We start from the raw sequence: 8632 nt of genomic DNA, 5'->3' as shown, positions 1-8632 counted from the left end.
TCCCTCCCTCCCTCCCTTCCTTCCTTCCTTCCTTCCTTCCTTCCTTCCTTCCTTCCTTCCTTCCTTCCTTCCTTCATTCTTTCCTTCGGTTTTGTTTTCTGAGACAGGGTCTGGCTCTGTTGCCCAGGCTGGAGTGCAGTGGTGTCTTCATGCCTCACTGCAGCCTCAACCTCTTGGGCTCAAGCTATCCCCTGCCTCAGTGTTCTGAGTAGCTGGGACTACAGGTGCACACCACCACACCCAGCTAATTTTTAAATGTTTTGTAGAGACGGGATTTCGCCGTGTTGCCTAGACTGGTCTCAAATTCCTAAACTCAAGCAATCCACCCACATTGGTCTCCCAAAGCGCTGGGATTACAGAAGAGAACCACTGCGCCCAGTTCCCAAATATCTTAATTAACTATAGGAAATATTCTTCATGACAGGAAAATGAAAATCAAAGTCAGAGACTATATTACATAGACTTGTCTACAATACTAGATCCCTGAAATTGCTTTCCAAAAGGCATAAGATTAATAAAACATAATGATGCAAAAAATTAAAATGAGCAGATAGCCAACATAGATTTTAGACTTTCAGCAATCAAAATAAAAAATAATTTACTGCATGAAGAACTCACGCTTACAATGCATGAGACAACAGTAAATGCAGTCTGAGAATGGGTGAACTGTATACTTAAGCCCCAGAGTAGGCTTCTGTGAAGTATCTAATCTCCTTTTATGGACAAAGCAGATAAAACTCTGGGCACTGGTTTCACTTCCTTTTCCAGCAGCCTCTCCTGTTTGTTAGTGCTTTACACAAGCAACTGCTCCACGCAGCTCTCTGACGATGTCCAGCCTCTACTTGGGGTTCTCACTTTCCACCCGAGCTGGTTCCGTGGGTCTGGGCACCAAGTACAAAGTTTGGCAAATGCTAGATGGCACATCATTTTAAAATTATGATATCTAAATTTGTCTAAGGTCAATGAGAAATTTTGTAAATTGTCAGAGCTAGTTATGGATCTCGATGATTTTACTCAGACTGGGTAAGCTGACTAAGCTCTCTACCCTGCAGCAACCCCACTCCATTTTACCTCAAATGCCATTGGTGGTACCTAATGTGTAATCTCACCTAGAATGCACGAGCTGCTAACTGGTTTCCCTGATTCAGCCCTCACCACCCTGCAGTCTATTCTTAACATAGCAGCCACGTGAATCTGCTAAAATATCATTTGGGCCATGTCACTGCTTGGCTTGGAATCCTCCCATGGCTTTCCAGATTCCCCAGAGTAAAAGTCAAAGTCCTTATAATGGTTTAGAGGGTCCTATAGGATCTTCTCCCCCAACCCCCACACCGCTACCTCTGTACTTTATCCCCTGCTACCAGCCTTGACTCACTCTGCTCCAGCCACACTGGTCTTGCAGTTACGCAGAGCTGCCAGGCACACTCCTGTCCCAGGGCCTTTGCATTTACTCTTCCCTTTGCTAAGCATGCTCTTCCCGCAGATATTCACATGGGCCCTTCATTTACTTCACTTTGTTTAAATGTCACCTTCTCCATGAGGCCTTCCTGACCAACTTTTTGAAAATGGAAACCACAGCTACACACACATACATACACACACACACACGCCCCTTATCCCTTTTCCTTTTTTATATTTCTCCATAGTACTTACCTTCTAATGTACTATATTGGTTACTTGTATATCTCATTTGTCATCTGTTCCCCCCCCGCCTTCCATGGGAGCAGAGAATTTTGACTGTTTTATTTGCTGCTGAATCTTCAACTCACAGAATGGAGCCCAGCACATAGTGGGCATCCAATGAATATGTGCTGAGTGAATGAATGAATGAAAAACTAATTTGTGACATATAACATTTGTGAGTTCAATGCATGTCTTTATATAGAAAGAAAGGAAAACCTAGAAATTCTAATTTAATAGATAGTACTTTTATTAGATTAGATTTTCTAGGGTTTCCTCTTGCCTAGAAATTCTAATCTAATAGAAGTACTATTAGATTAGAAGTACTATCTATAGAAGTACTGTCTATTAGATTAGAATTTCTAGGTTTTCCTCTTGTTGAGAGCTCATCAGATTTCTCAACTGTCCTAAGAGGTATGTCAGTACTACCCTACAAGGTGGGCTAAATGTTGAAGCATGTGACTCCTTGTTTAACCATCAACATAGACTCTAATTTCAGACATACTATAGAAGGACTTTACAGTCAGGAACAACTGATAACTCATCAGCAGTCAACATTCGTTAGAAGTTTGGTTGAGAAAAGTATGATCTTGGAGACCAGCATGAAAGATATCCAGTTCAATTGGTCCTCTAAAATCTGGATCCCCTAAAATCAGTTCTTTATCAGATCAACCCAAGTGAAGATCCATTTGCCTGGAGTGTATCTAGAAAATTTTCTTTTATTGAGTTTCACTTTGATGTTATTCCATTGGTCCATATTGGGGGAACGCATTTATAGAAATGCCCTATTCAGTCTGAAGATATCATTGAGGGTGTTTATTAATACCTTATACAACGTCCTTTTAAAGGGAATCCAGGAAAAAGTTTCTCCTAGGACTCTTACTAAGACAAACTTTTCTTTCTTTGTGCAACTGATTATACCTCCATCCTCGCACTGATCATGTGGGGTTCACTGCTTGGCAGGCACCCAGGACATTTTGTGTGCTAAGTCAGTGATTCACTAATGCCCTGTCTAAGCCATTGCCAGTTTGTGCCACTTGTCATCTATTCAAGACAGACTATAAATAACAATGTGTAATTTTATAAAACCAAACTGAATTTCTCTGTCTTCTGAGATCATGTTCTTCCTACCTTATAGGTACTAACAAATACGCATTTCTTTTATGAAATTATGGTGAGAACCAATGGCAGGATCCATTGCTTTGTGCTTGTTTTATAATGTCTTTCTTTACTTGACAAAAGAACATTATAGCGCCCCTTTGTCAATTCCTAGTGTTTGGAGAAATGTTACTGGTTCAGAAAATCCAAAGTCTAGAAGCCGTGGTTTCTACCTAATTCCTAGCTTCATTCTATCTCACCTACTACCTTTTCCTTTCATCCTGTTTTCTTATTCACTTTGCATCATTTTTTGTTTACCAAAAAAGTGAATACATTTAGGCCACCTTCAGTCATTCCTGGGATGTGGCAGAAATATGAGTGAATGAATGAATGAACACACTTGTACAGGCGAAGATCGTGCCAACTCACTTGGTATGGCCTGCAGCTCCACACTGCATCAAATGTTCTCACTCATCACCACCTTGCATGGTACCTGCATAGTGTGTGTAGTGTGTTGTAATGTACAGATCTCATATCATTTAACCCTCTCAGCAGCCCTCAGAGGTAAATGTTATTTCTCTCTTTCCCTCATTATAGAGAGTTGGAGTTGTCCTATGGCAGAAAACCTGTGGGGGAGAAATTGGGGTTTTAACCTGGATATTCTGTCAGCAAACCTAATTCTTTTCGTCTATACCATATTACTGCCTTTCAAGCTAATGTTTTTGAGGATGATCATGTTTGGAGGTGATTTGATTTGTTGGGTGGGGGGGGGAATAAGGAGAGTCTGGTTATTTCCTTGGCTTTCAGAATAACATTCCTTATTGTGAGGTGTTCCTGGTTGGGCTGCACTTCACCTGGGGCTCTCTGACCCTTTAACTTCTTGGGAGCATCCACAGAACCAAGGTTTTCTTGATCAGCACATATTGAAGAAATGTGCTCCTGGGCAGTCTCTTTATGCTCACTTTTTTAGTGCATAATAATTCATATTGTGCCACAGCATTATAGTGGGAGCTTGCTTCATTACTTCGTAATTTCTTTGAACATTAAAGCTGAGCTAGAGACATTCTGCCGTCTTCTCATTTTCTTGTTGCTAAAGATGAAATGTAGGATGAAGTTCTCCTTTACTCAATAGAGTGTGGGTCCTTGGATAGGAAGCTTAGAGAAACCATTAAGGGGGAGGTAGAATTTACCAAGATTTCCAAAGTGGCAGGTAGGTACCACAAAGGGTTTAGTAGTCTTTTCTTTTTTTTTTTTTTTTTTGAGAAGGAGTCTCACTCTGTAGCCCAGACTGGAGTGCAGTGGCCGGATCTCAGCTCACTGCAAGCTCCGCCTCCTGGGTTCAGGCCATTCTCCTGCCTCAGCCTCCCCAGTAGCTGGGACTACAGGCGCCCGCCACCTCACCCAGCTAGTTTTTTGTATTTTTTTAGTAGAGACGGGGTTTCACCGGGTTAGCCAGGATGGTCTCGATCTCCTGACCTCGTGATCCACCCGTCTCGGCCTCCCAAAGTGCTGGGATTACAGGCGTGAGCCACCGCGCCCGGCCCCAGGGTTTAGTAGTCTTTCAACCAGTAGAGATTCATAGATGAGCTATTCATTCCATGGCCCTGAACTAGGCACTGAAGGGATGCAGAGAAATATGAGACAGCTTCCTTGTCTTCAGCATCCTTACTCTTTTCTAATTCAGGGTTGACAAACTACTAAAGGCTTATTTACTAAATATCTTAGGCATTGCAGGACATTCCATCTCTGTCCCACCTTTCAAATCTGTTGCAGTGGTCGGGAACAGTGGCTCATGCCTGTAATCCCAGCACTTTGGGAGGCCACAGCGGGTGGATCACGAGGTCAGGAGTTCGAGACCAGCCTGGCCAATATGGCGAAACCCCCATCTCTACTAAAAATACAAAATTAGCCGGGCATGGTGGCACATGCCTGTAGTCCCAGCTACTCAGGAGGCTGAGGCAGAAGAATCGCTTGAATCCGGCAGGTGGAGGGTGTAGTGAACCAAGATCGCACCACTGCACTCCAGCCTGGGCGACAGGGTGAGACTCTGTCTCAAGAAAAAAAAAAAAAAAAAAAATCCGTTGCAGTGCAAAAGCAGCCACAAACACCATGCAGACAAATAAGTATGGCTGTGTTCTAGTGAGTATGGACGCTGAAATTTGGATTTCATGCATTTTCACATTGTCATTAAATATTCGTTAAAAAAATTTTTCCAACGATTTAAAAATGTAAAATCCATTCTTCACTCATGGGTCATACAAAACCAAGCAGCTGGATTTGGCAAGCAGGACATACTTTGCTAACCCTGCTCTAGGGCAAGCGTTTAAAACTGTTTCTGTGGTATAGATCCCTTTGCCTGTGTAATGAAGCCTATGGAACCTTCCTCAGAATAATATTTGTAAATGCCTAAAATAAAATAAACTACATTAATAATGAAGTTCATATGTTATGATATCATGCTTTAAAAAATATATGTTGATATCTGTACTTCCATGTAATTGGATACAAAGTATATGGAAGGCTGAGCTACAGACATTCAGCCTTCTTCTCATTCTCTTGTTGCTAAATATAAAATGTAGGATGACGTTCTCCTTTACGAGAAGTTCTCCTTTAAGTAACCAATTATGTAACCAATTATATAAAGTTCTCCTTTAAGTAACCAATTATATGGAAATACAGACATCAACATATACTTTTAAAAGCGTAATATTGTAATATATGGACATCATTGTTAATGTATTAAATAACAAGATCTGCCCACAGGTGTAATAACTACCATGATTTTGAGATAGTGATAAAGATATATGATATTCTGAGATACTTGTTATAACCAAAGTGTGACGTGAAAATCAATGATTTCTGTTGATGACAATGTCATGGGGAGCGATAATACTATTATGGTGTGTTATCTAAATTTGTAGAGGCAGAAACATCTAAATTGTGATTAGAACTGCTAGAAATAACTTAAAAAATGTATTTTTATTTTCCATCCAAGTTCACTGACCCCTTGGAGTCTATGCACAGAACCATCAGAGAGAACCTCTGATCTTAGGTTAAGCACCCATGAGAAATCAGTGACAAGATTCCCTAAATCTGTGCATAATCCCTCCTTAATGTTCTGGAACCACAAGAGGCTAAAGCCTCTTTAGATTTGAACATTTCTTGAAAGGAAGAACTCATACCTGTCTCACTGACCAGCATCGGATGGTCTCAGACCACTTCCTGGCTACGTGAACTTGAACAAGTTATTTTCACTGAACTCTGGTGTGTCTATGTGTCCCCTCTTTAAGATGATGGGAATAAAAATAATAGTACTTACCTTATGTTGTTGATAGGGTTAATGAGCTAGTAAATGTAAAACACTTGGAACAGACCCTGGCACGCAGTATAGCACATCATGATCATTGTCCTTATTCAGTGATGTAATTCTCTCTTGTTCTTCCTTCTCTGGATGCTGTCAGCTCTTTCACGTAGACTTCTCTCTTTCCTCTTCCTCTTTCTGCAGGGGGGAACAGGAAGCTAACCCAAGAGGATGTTTTCTTTCAGGTAAAAGTTCAAATAACTTGAATCTCAGCTGGGAGCAGTGGCTCACGTCTGTAATCCCAGCACCTTGGGAGGCCGAGAAGGGTGGATCACCTGAGGTCAGGAGTTCAAGACCAGCCTGACCAACATGGTGAAAACCTGTCTCTACTGAAAATACAAAAGTTAGCCAGGTGTGGTGGTGCATGCCTGTAATCCCAGCTACTCAGGTGGTTGAGACAGGAGAATTACTTGAACCTGGGAGGCGGAGGTTGCAGTGAGCTGAGATTGAGCATTGCCAAGATCGAGCATTGTACTCCAGCCTGGGCAACAAGAGTGAAACTCCATATCAAAACAAAACAAAACAAAAAACCCTTCAATCTTTTGGAAAATTAAGACTTCAGGAATTCAGTGGTTGTGCTGCTGCAGAAACGCTATAATGATTGCTTTAAGGAAAAAGTTTGGAACATTCTTCCCGCTTTAAATGGCCATCGTTTTGCCAAGGAGGGCAGCGGAAGCTTATCCAAACTGAGTAACATTTTTAAAGTTAAAATTTAACAATGTAAGTAGTCTTTCAAACCCTGTTTCCCCTCCCACAATGAGATGTTGTAGGGTGCCAACAGGTACACGGGCAAGCACAGTCAGGGTCAGGCAGTTCTGGCAAGAAGCAGACTAGCAGGTGTGGAGAAGACTCACAAGTCAAATGCATATAGCACAGGATAAAATATAACAATTTTTTTTTCTTTTTTCGAGATGGAGTCTTGCTCTGTCGCCCAGGCTGGAGTGCAATGGCACGATTTCGGCTCACTTCAACCTTCGCCTCCTGGGTTCAAGCAATTCTCCTGTCTCAGCCTCCTGAGTAGCTGAGATTACAGGTGCCCGCCACCACACCCGGCTAATTTTTGTATTCTTGGTAGAGACGGGGTTTCACCATGTTGGCCAGGCTGGTCTCAAACTCCTGACCTCAAGTGATCCACCCACCTCAGGCTCCCAAAGTGCTGGTATTACAGGCACTGAGCCATTGTGCCCAGCCAACAAAATGTTTTAAGAGGCACAGTTACACCCCCAAAGAAAGAGATGTTTCCTGGGTGCTTAAACTTGTGTGAACTGTCTGGGCGCAGTGGCTCACACCTGCAATCCTAGCACTCTGGGAAGCTGGGACAGGTAGATCTCTTGACCCCAGGAGTTCAAGACCTGACTGGCCAACATGGTGAAATCCTGTCTCTACAAAAAATTCAAAACATTAGCCAGGCATGGTAGTGCATGCCTGTAGTCCCAGCTACTTGGGAGGCTGAGGTGAGAGGATGGCTCGAGCCCGGGAGGTCAAGGCTGCAGTGAGCCATGATAGTGCCACTGCACTCTAACCTGAGTGACAGAGTGAGACCCTGTCTGAAAAAAAAAAAATTCTTTTTTTGAAAAGTGTGAACTAAGAGGAAGAGCAAAAAGCAGCAGCTGAAGTGCCCACAGCCTTGGGAATGTATGAGACCAAGTGTGGCCTCTAGGACTAGGGGTTTAACATTCATACCTGACGGGAAACTGGCCCCAGGGCTGCTAAAAGGCAGGGAATTCAAACTAACTCAGTTGTTATTGTTTTTTCAATCAAAAATTACTATTGGATTCTCTTTCAAGTGGCCAGTTCTTTCTTTTTTTTTTTTTATTTTACTTTAAGTTCTAGGGTACATGTGCACAACGTGCAGGTTTGTTACATATGTATACATGTGCCATGTTGGTGTGCTGCACCCATTAACTCATCATTTACATTAGGTATATCTCCTAATGCTATTCCTCCCCCCTCCCCCCTCCCCACAATAGGACCCGGTGTGTGATGTTCCCCTTCCTGTGTCCAAGTTCCCACCTATGAGTGAGAACATGCGGTGTTTGGTTTTCTGTTCTTGATAGTTTGCTGAGAATGATGGTTTCCAGCCGCATCCATGTCCCTACAAAGGACACGAACTCATCCTTTGTTATGGTTGCAAGTATTCCATGGTGTATATGTGCCACATTTTCTTAATCCAGTCTGTCACTGATGGACATTTGGGTTGGTTCCAAGTCTTTGCTATTGTGAATAGTGCCACAATAAACATACGTGTGCATGTGTCTTTATAGCAGCATGATTTATAATCCTTTAGGTATATACCCAGTAATGGGATGACTGGGTCAAAAGGTATTTCTAGTTTTAGATCCTTGAGGAATTGCCACACTGTCTTCCACAATGGTTGAACTAGTTTACAATCCCACCAACAGTGTAAAAGTGTTCCTATTTCTCCACATCCTCTCCAGCACCTGTTGTTTCCTGACTTTTTAATGATCGCCATTCTAACTGGTGTGAGATGGT

This window comes from Rhinopithecus bieti, unplaced genomic scaffold, assembly GCF_001698545.2.
Source record: "Rhinopithecus bieti isolate Rb0 unplaced genomic scaffold, ASM169854v2 scaffold_13349, whole genome shotgun sequence".
Classification (NCBI taxonomy): Eukaryota; Metazoa; Chordata; class Mammalia; order Primates; family Cercopithecidae; genus Rhinopithecus; species Rhinopithecus bieti.
Note: the sequence above shows the minus strand (reverse complement) of the source record.